Raw genomic sequence first — 16,859 nt, 5'->3', positions numbered from 1 at the left:
TAAGTGAAATAATCTGTCTGTAAACAATTCTTGGAAAAATTACTTGTGTCATGCACAAAGTAAATGTCCTAACCGACTTCTCAAAACTATAGTTGGTTAACAAGAAATTTGTGGAGTGGTTGAAAAACGACTTTTAATGACTCCAACCTAAGTGTATGTAAACTTCCGACTTCAACTGTATATCCATTTTATGGGCACAGTTTTTTTTTTTTACAATAGTTCTATTTTGTTTGTTTTTACTCCTGTCCTTCCTCTACCCTCAACCTCTCCCATCTATGTCTGAATTCATCTGGTTCTATTTGCCATATCTTTCCAATTGTGCTCTTTCGAAAAAGTTCTCAACCTGTATACGTTTTACGGGCACAGTATATTTTACATTAGTTAGCTTATTGTTATTAGTTGTTATTAGTCCCAACCTTCAGCTCCACTCAACGCGTCCCATCTATTTCTTCACACCATCTCTCAGGGGCATCGTAAAGGACAGACCAAGGCGCAGCGGGTATCGTGCTCATCTTCTTTTTTATGAACACTTAAACAAAATAAATAAACCAACGCCAAACAACAGTTCTGTAAGGACACAAGGACTATACAAAAAACAACCACCCACAAAACCCAAAGGAAAACAGGCTGCCTAAGTATGGCTTCCAATCAGAGACAACAAAAGACACCTGCCTCTGATTGGAAACCACACTCGACCAAACCTGGAAAACGGAACATAGAAAATGAAAACTAGAACCAAAATCCCCTAGACCAAAAACCCCAATACACACAAAACAAACACCCCCTGCCATGCCCTGACCATACTACAATGACAAAATAACCCTTTACTGGTCAGGACGTGACACCATCCATGTTGGATTTCTATTTGCCATATATTTTTCAACTGTGTTGTGATGTTTCACAAAAGTTCTGAACCTTTCTATTCTCATTGTTTCTACAGATTGTAAATTGAAAATAAACATTTTTGCTGAAAGTATTATTATATTATTGATTGATTGACTATGACTTTTCAAATCGCCCAGTAGTGCTATCTGCAGGGTTAGCTCCAGGTAAATGTTGCAATTCTTTAGCCATTCCTGGACCTGTGACCAAAAACAAGCTACAAATGGACAGTACCAAAACAAATGATCTAATGATTCTGCCTCTTCGCAGCAAAATCTGCATAGCTGGGATGGTTGTATCCCCCATATAAATAACATTCTATTGGTTGCAAGAATTTTGTATAATAATTTACACATTTTAAGTTTTGAATCCGGTGTCGTTTTGTGTATCAGTTAGCTGCATGTGTGACAACTCCAACAGTCGTAATTATGATATAATTTACGAAGATTATACCTTTTTTAAACGTTTCTTCAAAGAATAATGTTTTTTTTAATCAATTAGTATATTTGAGTTTAAACACAATATTTTTGTATTATTTTACATTTACATTTAAGTCATTTAGCAGACGCTCTTATCCAGAGCGACTTACAAATTGGTGCATTCACCTTATGATATCCAGTGGAACAACCACTTTACAATAGTGCATCTAAATCTTTTAAGGGGGGGGGGGGGTTAGAAGGATTACTTTATCCTATCCCAGGTATTCCTTAAAGAGGTGGGGTTTCAGGTGTCTCCGGAAGGTGGTGATTGACTCCGCTGTCCTGGCGTCGTGAGGGAGCTTGTTCCACCATTGGGGTGCCAGAGCAGCGAACAGTTTGGACTGGGCTGAGCGGGAACCGTGCTTCCTCAGAGGTAGGGGGGCCAGCAGGCCAGAGGTGGATGAACGCAGTGCCCTTGTTTGGGTGTAGGGCCTGATCAGAGCCTGAAGGTATGGAGGTGCCGTTCCCCTCACAGCTCCGTAGGCAAGCACCATGGTCTTGTAGCGGATGCGAGCTTCAACTGTCTTTGTCTGTCTTTACTGGTGGATTAAATTGAAATTGCAACCTTTCTATGGATTGTTTGAAAAATAGCGATATTTGGGAGATTATTTCCTTTTCAAATAACTGATAGTGAGAGGTTGTAAACTGAATAAAGGGGAAAAGGCCTTTCTTCAACATAGGGTGAGACATTCTTACTAATTTTCTAGAGAACCAGTTTGGATTTAAGTATAACTTTTGTATGACTGAAGCCTTTAGTGAGAGGACCAATGCTTTTCTGCCCTCCGAATTCATATTCATTATATAAATAGGCCTGTTTACTACATGATAATGTAAAAGTAAAAAATGTTAGTGATCCAATATGAAATATAGTAAGTACTTTTACCCTCTTCACAGTTTTCAACTTTCTGAGAAGTAGCCATGGTTTACTATTTTACACCTAGGGTGTGTCACCCTGATCTGTTTCACCTGTCTTTGTGCTTGTCTCCACCCCCCTCCAGGTGTCGTCTATCTTCCCCACTATCCCCAGTGTATTTATACCTGTGTTGAATGTTGCCAGTTCGTTTTGTTTTGTGAAACCTACCCGCATTTTTCCCCTTGCTCCTGTCTGTTCTAGTTCCTGTTTACTAGTTTTTCCCAGTTTTGACCCTTCTGCCTGCTCTGACCCTGAGACTGCCTGCCGTTTTGGACCTTTTGCACCCTATCTGGATTACTGACCTCTGCCTGCCCTTGACCTGTTTTTTTGCCTGCCCCTGTACTAGTAATAAACTTTTGTTACTTCAACACTGTCTGCATCTGGGTCTTACCTGAAATGTGATAGTATGAACTGGCCAGCACGTCACCCGGATCCAAAGACTGCCAGTGGACGTGGTCTCAGACCGGAGTCCTCAGTTCTCGTCCCAGTTCTGGAAGGAATTCTGCACACTCATTGGGTCGTCGGCCAGCCTGTCCTCCGGGTTCCACCACCAGTCCAACGGCCGTGTGGAGTCCCACAAACTTTCCCCCTGCTTCATCGGGTCTTTCACCATCTCCAAGATCATTAGCCCCTCTGCTGTTTGTCTTCTGTTGCCCCATACCCTCCTTATCCATCCCACTTTTCATGTGTCTAGGATTAAACCTATGTCTCACAGCCCTTTGTCTCCTGTTTCTGCCTGTCCTGAGCCTGAGCCTGCCTGCTGTTCTGTACCTTATTGATTCTGCCCTGGATTATGGACCTCTGCCGGCCTTTGACCTGTCTTTTGCCTGCCCCCTGTTTGGGTCAATAAACATCTGTGACTCTAGCTGTCTACATCTGGGTCTTATCCTGAGTTCTGATAGACAAAATATTGTCATCCAAAGCATGACAATGACTGGAATACACACAAAACACACGGCCAAGGCAACAAAGGAGTGGCTCAAGAAGAAACACATTAAGGTCCTGGAGTGGCCTATCCAGTCTCCAGACCTTAATCCCATAGAAAATCTGTGGAGGGAGCTGAAGGTTCGAGTTGCCAAACGTCAGCCTCGAAACCTTAATGACTTGGAGAAGATCTGCAAAGAGGAGTGGGACAAAATCTCTCCTGAGATGTGTGCAAACTTGGTGGCCAACTACAAGAAACGTCTGACCTCTGATTGCCAACAAGGGTTTTACCACCAAGTACTAAGTCATGTTTTGCAGAGGGGTCAAATACTTATTTCCCTCATTAAAATGCAAATCAATTTATTATATTTTTGACATTCGTTTTTCTGGATTTTTTTGTTGTTATTCTGTCTCTCACTGTTCATATAAACCGACCATTAAAATTATAGACTGATCATTTCTTTCTAAGTGGGCAAACGTACAAAATCAGCAAGGGATCAAATACTTTTTTCCCCCACTGTATACTAAAATCACAACAATGCTTTCCAATATGGAGAAAGTTATCATGTTTGTGTCACGTTCTCCAAGATAGCAGGAAAGGGGTAAGTCAGGTGCAGGAGACTGAGGTCCATTGAACAAACGTTTAATACAGCCCAGAGCAAATACAGCGACAAGGCAGGGTGCACAGTCAACAAAAGGAAGGAGAATAGCTCCAAACTCCAAATAGACGGGGAGCAGCCCGGCAATCCTAATGCCTATCTAAATACGTTGCGTAATCCAGTACATACATAAATCCTGCCCACTACAATAAACATAACACGAAACAATCCTGCACCAATCCCAAACGAAAACAGACAAACTAAATACCCCCCCACTAATGACAAACAAGGAACAGGTGCAGACTAAAACAGACATAACCAACAGACACTGAAACATGGATCGGTGGCAGCTAGTAGGCCGGCGACGACGACCGCCGAGCGCCGCTCGACCGGGGAGAGGCGCCACCTTCTGTGGACGTTGTGACAGTTTGTTTTGTTTTAACCCTTGCAATAGGGGAAAAAGCTCAATGCGGTTTGAGAGTGATCTGTGTGTTTAAGCAGTAGTGATGAGGTATTCCTATTGAGAAGAAGGGATACCTAGTTGAAGGAAACAGATTATGGAGACTAGTGAAAGTAACAAAGACTGGTTATTGTCTTTCAGATAGCGATCCAATAATGTAATATCTTAGTAATTTGAAGAAGTAAAACAGACGGATTGAGCATTGGGCCTGATATTAAATTAGAGGCTGCTCACTCTTCAAGGCTTGGTCCATTGCTCTCGTGTTCAGATCATCTGTTGTTTGGATTAGAGATAACCTTCCTGTGGAAAAATAGATAGCTGCCAGTACACACTGAACTCAAAAAGGCTGTGAGAGGCATAGTGGGGAAATTTGGGACAGTTTGTAAATAATTGTATGTCAATGCAACAGGTCATAAAGATTAGGATTACAAGAGAGCAGTAAATTCGATTAATGATTAAGAATTTTTAGGACTGATTAAAATGTAGCATAGTGAAAACTAAGTACATGTTTATTTGATTTCTTCCAGGACTGATGGAATGTCCGCTACCAAGTTTTCTTTTCATGTTTATCAATGATTCTGTATCTCTCCCTTTGAAAGGACTTCCTGAGGCAGGTGCCTTGGGAGAGCAGTTAAAAGTTTTAAGGGGCCTCCAAAATTAAGCAAGGCCTGGCCATGTTGTTTGTGTTTACCCTACAATTTTTGCCACACACATGCCAGCATCCACACACAACCCACCTGTTAATGAATATTTGTTAATGGTTCGTTTTCTGTTTGATTTAGAAGTGTGGCGTCTTTTTATTTTGTTTTAGTGGGTTTTTCACAGGTTAGAAAGGATGCTGTACACAAATGAAAGTTTCTATTGTCAGAGTTTTGGTTGCGCACATGTAAATTCTCTTGATTAGAAGAAATGTACTGAAAAACCAAATGTAAACCTGATACACAGAATGTTTGAAATGTTTGAAATATCTTATAATGTCTGAGGTACAGGAAAACAAACACTCCCTTAAAAGGGCTGACTGAACTCTGACCTCTGTTCTGACTTCCTGGTGAGGCCTGATCACCCCTACTAGGAAGACAGGATATGTTTTTATGGGCTATGTAAAAACAAATACTTAAGAAGAAGTTTATAATTTATCAATAGTCCTATGTGTGATTCGAACCTCAAGAAGGACAGAGAGAGAGCTGTCTCTAGTCTATTTTACCATTACCTTATGGGATACAATTATTTCCTGATGGAGTTATCAATAGATAATTCAATTTGATTTATTCTCATTTGTTTATTTTTGTTTCAACAGCCAGTGTTGTTGTTTTTTTCAGACGCATGAATCATGATGTGAGTCATATGTCCAAATGGGGAATTACCGGTCCCCTGGGGCCCTTGTAAATATGTAAATTGATTTTATTCACATGCCTGCCTGTAAAAGGGAAAAATAAATGTTGGTAATGGATGAAAGGTACTTCAAATGAATTTAAGTTTTCCCCCACCTCGAGTGATATATGTGTATTGCTGTTTTTTGCTGTTTTATTGTTTTCTTTACTTTGTTTTCGTCCTGCTTCAATAACAAATCTCACCAGATTGGGTCTGCTGATGGTCCGGATTTTTCCCTAAGGATTAGCCCTCTGATTCCCTGACCTGTAATTCCGCAGTGAGATCGCCAAGATGATAGGGTAGTATAAGCCAGTTTGGGGGGGTGGCTTCAACTGTGTGTTGTTATTCAAAACTAAACTGTTGTTCTGGTCTGTCCTCTCTTGATGTTATGGTGAAAACAGACGGTATCTAGATGCATGGAAGATAATTCGGCCGATGAACAGTGTGAACCTCAACACCGCCTCTAACCGGCTAAAAATACCGAAAATGGCATTCAGCATGGTCCTTCACCACTTTCACCGTGAGACCTGAGTCCGAGCCAGCAACCTGTACACAGAAGTCAAAGTTATCAACTGCTTTTTCTCTCAGAAGTGCAACATGGGGTGCATGTGGAGTGAGCATGGAGAGAGATCCAGTCGAAACTTCTCTTATGCTGCTGGTGTACTCATAGAAAAATGGACAAAGACATAATGGACTGTAAAGGACAGTGGCGGCTCTGGTGAGAGACATTATCAAGGGCCATCCACTTAAAAGGACAAACTGAAACACTATCTGAAGAAAAACATGAAGAAACGCCAGGAAGGATGAGTGCTGGGGACCGAGGGGTGTGGTCAACCGTGCCCGTAATTCATTTAGGCTTGTCCAAAATTGTTTATTTGGGGTATCAGGTTGATTGTGGAGGTCTGCACACTGCAAAATGTATAGTAATTTAGACTAAGAATGCAATTCAATTCCAATCTGTCATTACCACAAGTGATGAGGAAAGTGAGGGTCTTAAATTAAAGTGATAGAACCAACGTGAAGCACTAAGGACTGTCATTCTAAATTTGGGTTGTATAATATATCAATAATTACAATTATGATTTGGAAAGGCAAGGCTTCTAGAGACAGAGCTGTGCCCTAAATATGTGAGGAGAGACACTAGATTGTAGCTTGGGCTAACCTTGCCCCAATGTCATTCTTAGCAAGGTTGGAGTGAAACTGTTATAACATGTGTTCTCTCTCTCTTCCCTGTGAAATGTTATTAACATGCTGTAAGTTTATGTGCCTCTCTGGCTCATAGGATTTCTGCAGCTATCTTGTTTTCTACTCCTCCAGAGGATGGTGAAACAGTTCGATGCCAATTCTGGATGAGCCCCCATGTCCCCCTGTAGATACAGACAATGAGTATTGATTGAAGGTTGTTTTCTTTTAACAAGTTGAGGGTAAGGTCATCTAAACCCTTAACCTGTTTACATTATGTGGAACACTGAGCTGATGAGCAAGTTAAACAACTGGGTTGTATATTTTGACTAGGTGGATGTCCCAGGGTGTCACGATTGTCTAGGACCAGTAGATATGTGAAATCAGGAGCAGGAGACAGAGGGCCGGAGCAACTGAGTTTTAATAATAAATACAAGACGCAATAGCCGTTGGGCACAGGGCGCGTGGCGAAGTCCGCCAGGAGAGAACACTTTTCTCAAAACAAATAAGCGCACTGGAAAACAAACAGCGCGCGGGGCGCAGCCCGGCAATATAATGTCTACTTAATCGGATATAATTACAACTGTCCTGAGTGAACAAATGAACAATCCCGCACGAGAACCCCAACTGAAAATACACACTAAATAACCCCCCACTAATGACAAACATAAAACAGGTGCGGGATAGACAGACAAAACCAAAAGACACAGAAACAACGATCGGTGGCAGCTAATAGGCCGGCGACGACGACCGGCGAGCGCCGCCCGACCGAGGAGGGGCGCCACCTTCGTTAGATACTGTGACAGTACCCCTCCTCGGGACGGCCCGGAGGGCGAGGCGCCGGCCGATCCGGACGGCGACGGTGGAATTCTTGTAGCATCGGTGGATCTAGAATGTCCGCCGCCGGAACCCAGCACCTCTCCTCCGGACCGTACCCCTCCCAGTCCACGAGGTACTGCAGGCCCCCTACCCGACGTCGGGAGTCCAGGATGGTTCGGACTGTGTACGCCGGGGCCCCCCCGATGTCCAGGGGGGGGGCGGGGGGACCTCCAGCACCTCATCGTCCTGCAGTGGACCAGCTACCACCGGCCTGAGGAGAGACACATGAAACGAGGGGTTAATGCGGTAATATGTAGGGAGTTGTAACCTGTAACACACCTCGTTTATCCTCCTCAGGACTTTGAACGGCCCCACAAACCGCGGACCCAGCTTCCGGCAGGGCAGGCGGAGAGGCAGGTTCCGCGTCGAGAGCCAGACTCTGTCCCCCGGATTATACACGGGGGCGTCACTGCGGTGGCGGTCAGCGCTCTCCTTGTGTCGTTCACCAGCCCTCCTTAGGCACTCCTGGACACCATTCCAGGTCTCCTGAGAGCGCTCCACCCATGCCTCCACCGCAGGAGCCTCCGTCTGGCTCTGTTGCCATGGCACCAGGACCGGCTGATACCCCAAGACCACCTGGAAGGGTGACAGGTTGGTAGAGGAGTGGCGCTGAGAGTTCTGGGCCATCTCGGCCCATGGCACGAACTGCGCCCACTCCCCTGGCCGGTCCTGGCAATATGACCGCAGAAACCTGCCCACATCCTGGTTGATGCGTTCTACCTGCCCATTACTCTCGGGGTGGAAACCCGAGGTCAGGCTGACCGAGACCCCCAGCCTCTCCATAAACGATCTCCACACCCTGGACGTGAACTGGGGACCCCGATCAGATACGATGTCCTCGGGCACCCCATAGTGCCGGAAGACATGGGTGAACAGGGCCTCCGCGGTCTGCAGGGCCGTAGGAAGACCGGGCAAAGGGAGCAGACGGCAGGACTTAGAGAACCTGTCCACAACGACCAGGATCGCCGTATTCCCCTGGGACGGCGGGAGATCCGTGAGGAAATCCACCGAGAGGTGAGACCAAGGCCGTTGCGGAACAGGGAGGGGCTGTAATTTCCCTCGAGGCAGGTGCCTAGGAGCCTTGCACTGAGCGCATACCGAACAGGAAGAGACATAACGCGAACATCCTCAGCCAAGGTGGGCCACCAGTACCTTCCCTTCAGGCCCCGCACTGTCCGTTCCACCCCAGGATGACCCGAGGAGGGTAGAGTGTGGGACCATCGGATCAGTCGATCGCGAACACCAAGCGGAACGTATTTCAGGCCCACGGGACACTGCGGTGGAGTGGGTTCTGACCGACCCGCCCGCTCGATGTCCGCATCCACCTCCCATACCACCGGCGCCACCAGACAGGAGGCGGGAAGTATGGGAGTAGGATCGATGGTCCGCTCCTCGGTGTCGTAGAGACGCGACAGTGCGTCAGCCTTCCGGTTCCGGGAACCTGGAATGTACGAGAGAGTGAAGTTAAACCTCGTAAAAAACATGGCCCACCTTGCCTGACGGGGATTAAGCCTCCTCGCTGCCCGGATATACTCCAGGTGACGGTGGTCGGTCCAGATGAGGAAAGGGTGACGTGCCCCCTCAAGCCAATGTCTCCACACCGTCAAGGCCCTGACCACAGCTAACAGCTCCCGGTCCCCCACATCATAGTTGCGCTCCGCCGGGCTCAGCTTCTTAGAAAAGAAGGCACATGGGCGGAGCTTCGGAGGAACGCCCGAGCGCTGCGATAGCACAGCTCCTACCCCAGCCTCGGACGCGTCCACCTCCACTATGAATGGCAAAGAGGGGTCCGGATGCGCCAGGACAGGTGCGTTGGTAAACAGAACCTTCAGACGAAGGAAGGCTCTGTTCGCCTCTGCTGACCATCGTAGCCGCACCGGCCCCCCCTTCAACAGTGAGGTAATGGGAGCCGCCACCTGACCAAAACCCCGGATAAACCTCCGATAATAATTAGCGAACCCCAAGAACCGCTGCACCTCCTTCACAGTGGTTGGGGTTGGCCAATTACGCACAGCCGTCACGCGGTCACACTCCACCTCCACCCCCGAGGTGGAAATGCGATATCCTAGAAATGAGACGGCTCGTTTGGAGAACTCACATTTCTCCGCCTTGACGTATAGGTTATGCTCCAGCAGCCGCCCAAGCACCTTACGCACCAGGGACACATGCTCGGCGCGTGTGGCGGAGCAAATCAGGATGTCATCGATGTACACCACCACACCCTGCCCGAGCATGTCCCGAAGGACCTCGTCCACAAAGGATTGGAAGACAGCGGGAGCGTTCTTTAACCCATACGGCATGACGAGGTACTCATAATGGCCCGATGTGGTACTAAATGCGGTTTTCCACTCGTCTCCATCTCGGATACGCACCAGGTTATATGCGCTCCTGAGATCTAATTTCGTGAAGAAGCGCGCCCCGTGAAATGACTCCACTGCCGTAGCAATGAGAGGTAGCGGGTAACTGAAACCCACTGTGATAGCATTTAGACCTCTATAGTCAATGCACGGGCGCAGACCTCCCTCCTTCTTCTTCACAAAAAAAACTTGAGGAGACGGGGGACTTAGATGGCCGAATGTATCCCTGTCTCAAGGATTCAGTGACGTATGTATCCATAGCCACTGTCTCCTCCTGAGACAGAGGATACACGTGACTCCTAGGAAGGACCGCGTCGGCCTGGAGGTTTATCGCACAATCCCCTCGTCGATGGGGTGGTAATAGAGTCGCCTTCGTCTTACTGAAGGCGATAGCCAAATCGGCATACTCTGAGGGAATGTGCACGGTGGAAACTTGGTCTGGACTCTCCACCGTAGTCGCACCGATGGAAACTCCTATGCACCTACCTGAGCACTCCCTCGACCACCCCGTAAGAGCCCTCTGTCTCCACGAAATCTGAGGGTTGTGCGTGGCTAGCCAGGGGATTCCCAGTACCACCGGAAACGCTGGGGAGTCAATGAGGAACAGGCTGATACGCTCCTCATGACCCCCCCACGTCTGCATCACCAGTGGCACTGTGACCTCCCCTACTTGGCCTGACCCTAGCGGTCGACTATCTAGGGCGTGCACGGGGAAGGGGTGGTCCAGCTGAACCAGGGGAATCCCTAACCTCTTCGCTAACCCAAGGTCCATAAAACTCCCAGCTGCACCTGAATCGACTAGTGCCTTATACTGGAAGTGAGGGGAAAAATCTGGAAAACAAACCGAGGTGTACATGTGGTCGACAGGGGGCTCTGGGTGTGGCTGGTGCGGACTCACCTGGGGGTTCGAAGTAGTGCTCTGCCTGCCCTCCGAACTCCCGTGGGGATCACTCCAGCACCGGTCCACAGTGTGTCCTCTGCGTCCACATCGGGTGCAGGAGAGACCCCCCCCTCCGGTCCTCCTCGACGCAGCCCCCCCTATCTCCATGGGCTGTGGAGCGGGGGGACTGGGAGGCGGAACGAACAGGCCCCGACTGGAACGTCCCCAGGAAGCCAGCAGGTTGTCCAGTCTAATGGACAAGTCCACCAGTTGGTCGAGGGTGGAGGCGTTGTCCCTACAGGCCAGCTCCCGGCGGACGTCCTCGCGAAGGCTACACCTATAGTGGTCTATCAAGGCCCGCTCGTTCCACCCCGATCCAGCGGCGAGAGTCCGGAATTCCAGGACGAAATCCTGAGCGCTCCTCGTCTCCTGTCTCAAATGGAATAACCGCTCACCCGCCGCCCTGCCCTCCGGGGGATGATCGAAAACCGCCCGGAAGCGGCGGGTGAACTCAGGGTAGTCGCCCCGAGCCGAGTCTGGGCCATCCCAGACCGCATTGGCCCATTCTAGGGCTCGACCCGTGAGACAGGAGACGAGGACGCTCACCCTCTCTTCGTCGGAGGGGGGGGGGGGGGGGACGGTCGCCAGGTATAGTTCCAATTTGAGTAAGAACCCCTTGCACCCAGCGGCCGTCCCATCGAACTCCCGGGGAGGAGTAATCCGGATACCACCGGCGCCCGCTTCAGGGGGTGTGTGTAGGGGCGCAGGGTGAGGGACCGGAGCTGGTCCAGCTGGGGAAGCACCTCTCTCCCAGTTCTCCAACCGGGCCAACACCTGGTCCATGGCCGAGCCTAGGCGGTGGAGGAGGCTGGCGTGTTGAGAGACCTGCTCAGCCATGGACGGCGCTTCTGCTCCTGCTGACTCCATTTTCGGTGCGGGATTCTGTCACGATTGTCTAGGACCAGTAGATATGTGAAATCAGGAGCAGGAGACAGAGGGCCGGAGCAACTGAGTTTTAATAATAAATACAAGACGCAATAGCCGTTGGGCACAGGGAGCGTGGCGAAGTCCGCCAGGAGAGAACACTTTTCTCAAAACAAATAAGCGCACTGGAAAACAAACAGCGCGCGGGGCGCAGCCCGGCAATATAATGTCTACTTAATCGGATATAATTACAACTGTCCTGAGTGAACAAATGAACAATCCCGCACGAAAACCCCAACTGAAAATACACACTAAATAACCCCCCACTAATGACAAACATAAAACAGGTGCGGGATAGACAGACAAAACCAAAAGACACAGAAACAACGATCGGTGGCAGCTAATAGGCCGGCGACGACGACCGGCGAGCGCCGCCCGACCGAGGAGGGGCGCCACCTTCGTTAGATACTGTGACACAGGGACAGTTAGTGAAAACATAGGTCAATGCAAACCGATTGTGGTAAGAAATATGGAAACAATGGTTAACATTGAGAGATTTATTCACCTCTGAATCTACAGATCCAATCCAATTAATAAATTATAGCCTTATTATAATTATAGTATTACCATACTAAGTTGATTGTCGAACCCAGAGTGAAGGGTTTGAAATGATGAAGTGTCTGGGTTTTTTCTGTGTTGATTTCCCTTACTTTAACTTCTTTGGGATAGGGGGCGATATTTTGACGTCCGGATGAAAAGCGTGCCCAAAGTAAACTACCTGCTACTCAGGCCCAGAAGCTAGGATATGCATATAAAACACTCTAAAGTTTCTAAAACTGTTAAAATAATGTCTGTGAGTATAACAGAACTGAAATGGCAGGCGAAACCCCCGAGGAAAAACCATCCCCCATCCAAAAAAACATTCAGCCTACCACTAATTTCAATGGCTGGCATTTTTATTATATGGCGAAACCCTCCCAAATTGCAGTTCCTAGGGATTCAACTAGATGTCAACACTCTTTAGAACGAGTTTCAGGCTGGTTTAAAGAAAAATGAGGGAGAAGTTGTAGTTTTTCTAAGTGGCTCCCATTTTGGCTGTAGTGTTTCCAAGCGCATGGCTGAGACAGCGCGTTCTTTTTGTTTATCTCCGGTAAAGACAATAATGATTCTCCGTCTTAAATGTTATTGTTTATTTGCGTATTAGGGTACCTATTGTTTGATTATAAACGTTGATTGACTTGTTTGGATAAGTTTATTGGTAACGTTTGGGATTCATTTTGTATGCATTTTGAAGGAGGGAAACCGAGTGGATTATTGACTGAAGCACGCCAGCTAAACTGAGTTTTTATGGATATAAAGAAGGACTTCATCGAACAAACGGACTATTTCTTATGTAAGTGGGACCTTTTGGAGTGCCAACAGAAGAAGATCTTCAAAGGTAAAGCATATATTATATCGCTATTTCTGACTTTTGTGTCGCAACTCCCTGGTTGAAAATGATTTGTTATGCATTTGTCTGCTGGGCGCTGTCCTCAGATAATCGCATGGTTTGCTTTCGCTGAAAAAGCCTTTTTTAAATCTGACACGGCGGCTGGATTATCAACAAGTTAAGCTTTATTTTGATGTATTGCCCTTGTGATTTCATGAAAGTTTAATATTTATATTTATACCGGAAGGTGTCGAAATGGGACGGTAGCGTCCCACTGATCCGCAAGAGAATATTTTGATATAGAAGCTAAAATCAAAATGCTTACATTAAAATGTAATGATTATTATCACACATAGTGTGGAATGTAATGGGATGGAATGTAATGGGAATTTTAATGTTTGTGCTTTTCGTATAACTAATTTCTGTGTTCTATTCATGTTCTGTTCTATAAACCAATTTCTGTGTTCATGCAAGTGGTTGACTGAACAAATCCTCCTCTTATCAGCAGCTGAAATTTGCCAGTACACCCAGACCTTGTTTTGAGAACAAACGAAAGATATCTCAGTTTCAAGGTCTCAGCTTAGAGAGGAGAAGCCTTGTGAGGTGTTGGTCTGTCACATGTTATGAAACAGAATTGGTCGGCCGCATGAATGAAACAAAACGGTAATGATGAATGAATTATGCTAAATCATGCAAATATAATTTGTCTGTGTTTAGCGTATATAAGACAACTGCTGGGTCTGCTGAGGAAGAGCTCCTGATTGACATGTGTACTATGGTGCATTGAGTTGGTTGGAACCTCTCCAGCGCGCTGACAATAAACAACATTCCTACCCTTACAACTGCTGAAAACAAATATTTATGTTACAATGCACGTTAGTAGCCTTGAGAATGAAAACATTCTCAAGGATACTAATAAAACTAATATTAAAATAAGTGCCTTTTGAGAAGACTATCCTGTTCAAGTCTAGCCAGGTAACATGGCAACTATAAATTGACAAAAAAATATCAACTGTGCAAGACAGCTAGACCAAAACAATGGCACGCTTAGCTTTTATTGATGGATATTTTGTTAGCTAGTGACAATACCGGAACAGCTTACAACAGTGCAGGATTTTTTTGTTAGTCTCAATTGATTTGATATTGGTGGGCACTGTTAACAACCCTGCATGTCTGTAGGTAACTATTTTTGAACAGACACCTAGATAGCTAGCTTGCATCAACTGAAAACTAGTTTTTCTAGCCAGTTGTTTTTAGCCCAGCTCATTAGCTAGCCTTTCCTAGGTCAGCACCTGGTAAAATCAGGATGTAGGATGGGACATAAACCTAACAACTTCAATTACCAATTTCTCGTAAACAAGGGAAAAAAACTTCACCAAAATCACTGTGTCACGCTCTGACCGTAGAGAGCCTTTTTATTTCTCTATTTAGTTAGGTCAGGGTGTGATTTGGGTGGGCATTCTAGATTATTGTATTTCTATGTTGGCCTGATATGGTTCCCAATCAGAGGCAGCTGTCTTTCGTTGTCTCTGATTGGGGATCATATTTAGGCAGCCTTTTCCCACTGGGTTTTTGTGGGATCTTGTGTTTGTTAGTTACTGTGTAGCCTGCAGAACTTTACATTCGTTCTTGTATTTTGTTGTTTTGACGGTGTTCACTTTATTAAAGGATTTGTTTTTGCCTACCACGCTGCACCTTGGTCTCATCCTTTTGACGAACGTGACAGAAGATCCCACCAAAAACGGACCAAGCAGCGTGGCCAGGAGGAGTGGACATGGGAGGACATCCTGGACGGCAAAGGACCCTGGACGTGGAGTGGAGAGTATCGCCATCCAAGGGAGGAGATGGAGGCAGCAAGAGAGGAACGGCAACGATACGAGGAATTAGCGCAACAACGGAAGCCCGACAGGGCAGCTCCAAAAAAAAAATGGGGGGGAGAGGGGGCACACGGGGAGATTGGCGGAGTCAGGGTTTAGACCTGAGCCAACTCCCCGTGCTTACCTTGGGGAGCGTGTGACCAGTCAGGCACCGTGTTATGCGGTGATGCGCACTGTATCTCCAGTGCGCATTCATAGCCCGGTGCGCTCTGTGCCTGCGCCCCGCATTTGCCGTGCTAGAGTGGGCATTCAGCCAGGACGGATTGTGCCGGCTCAGCGCTCCTGGTCTCCGGTGCGTCTCCTCGCCCCTGGATATCCTGCGCCAGCTCTGCACACGATGTCTCCGGTGCGCCTTCACAGCCCAGTGCGTCCTGTGCCAGCTCCCCGCATTTGCCGGGCGGAAATAAACATCCAGCCAGGCCGGGTTGTGCCAGCTCTACGCTCGAGACCTCCAGTACGCCACCACGGCCCAGTGTATCCGGTGCCTGCTCCACATACCAGGTTTCCAGTACATCTCCCCAGTCCGGTGAGACCTGTTCCGGCTCCACGTACCAGGCCTCTAGTGTGTCTTCCCAGCCTGGAAAGCCCTGTGGCAGCTCCACGCACTAGGCTGCCAGTACGTCTCCTCAGTCCGGTGAGACCTGTTCCGGCTCCACGTACAAAGCCTCCAGTGATGATCCATGGTCCGAAGCCTCCAGTGATGATCCATGGCACGAAGCCTCCAGTGAGGATCCATGGCCCGGAGCCCGTAGTGATAATCCATGGCCCGGAGCCTCCAGTGATAATCCATGGCATGATGACTCCAGTGATGATCCATGGCCCGGAGCCTGTAGTGATGATCCATGGCACGGAGCCTGCAGCGAGGGTGCCCAGTCCGGAGCCTGCAGTAACGGTCCCCAGTCTGGAACCTCCAGCGAGGGTCCCCAGTCCAGAGCCTCCAGCGACGGTCCGCAGTGCAGAGTCTCCAGTGACGGTCTGCAGTCCAGAGTCTCCAGCGACGGTTTGCAGTCCAGAGCCTCCAGCGGCGGTCGGCAGTCCAGAGCCTCCAGCGACGGTCGGCAGTCCAGAGTCTCCAGCGGCGGTCGGCAGTCCAGAGCCTCCAGCGACGGTCGGCAGTTCAGAGCCTCCAGCGGGGGTTCCCAGTTCAGAGCCTCCGGCGACGATCTACGGTACGGTCCGGTCCGTCCGGCAACGATCCACTGTCCGTTCCTCCGGCGACGAGCCACGGTCCGGAGCTTCCGGCGACAATCCACGGTCTGGAGCTTTCGGCGATGTCCCCCGAAATAGAGTCGCCACCGAGGATGGCAGATCCGCGAGCAGAGTGGGGTCTATGTCCCGAGAGAGCGGGGTCTATTGCTCCGGAGCCGCCACCGAGACTAGATGCCCACCCGGACCCTCCCCTATTGAGTCAGATTTTTGCGTCCGGAGTCCGCACCTTTGGGGGGTGTACTGTCACGCCCTGACCGTAGAGAGCCTTTTTATTTCTCTATTTGGTTAGGTCAGGGTGTGATTTGGGTGGGCATTCTAGATTATTGTATTTCTATGTTGGCCTGATATGGTTCCCAATCAGAGGCAGCTGTCTTTCGTTGTCTCTGATTGGGGATCATATTTAGGCAGCCTTTTTCCACTGGGTTTTTGTGGGATCTTGTTTTTGTTAGTTACTGTGTAGCCTGCAGAACTTTACGTTCGTTCTTGTATTTTGT

This window comes from Salmo trutta, chromosome 27, assembly GCF_901001165.1.
Source record: "Salmo trutta chromosome 27, fSalTru1.1, whole genome shotgun sequence".
NCBI lineage: Eukaryota > Metazoa > Chordata > Actinopteri > Salmoniformes > Salmonidae > Salmo > Salmo trutta.
This window is presented reverse-complemented; position numbering follows the sequence as displayed.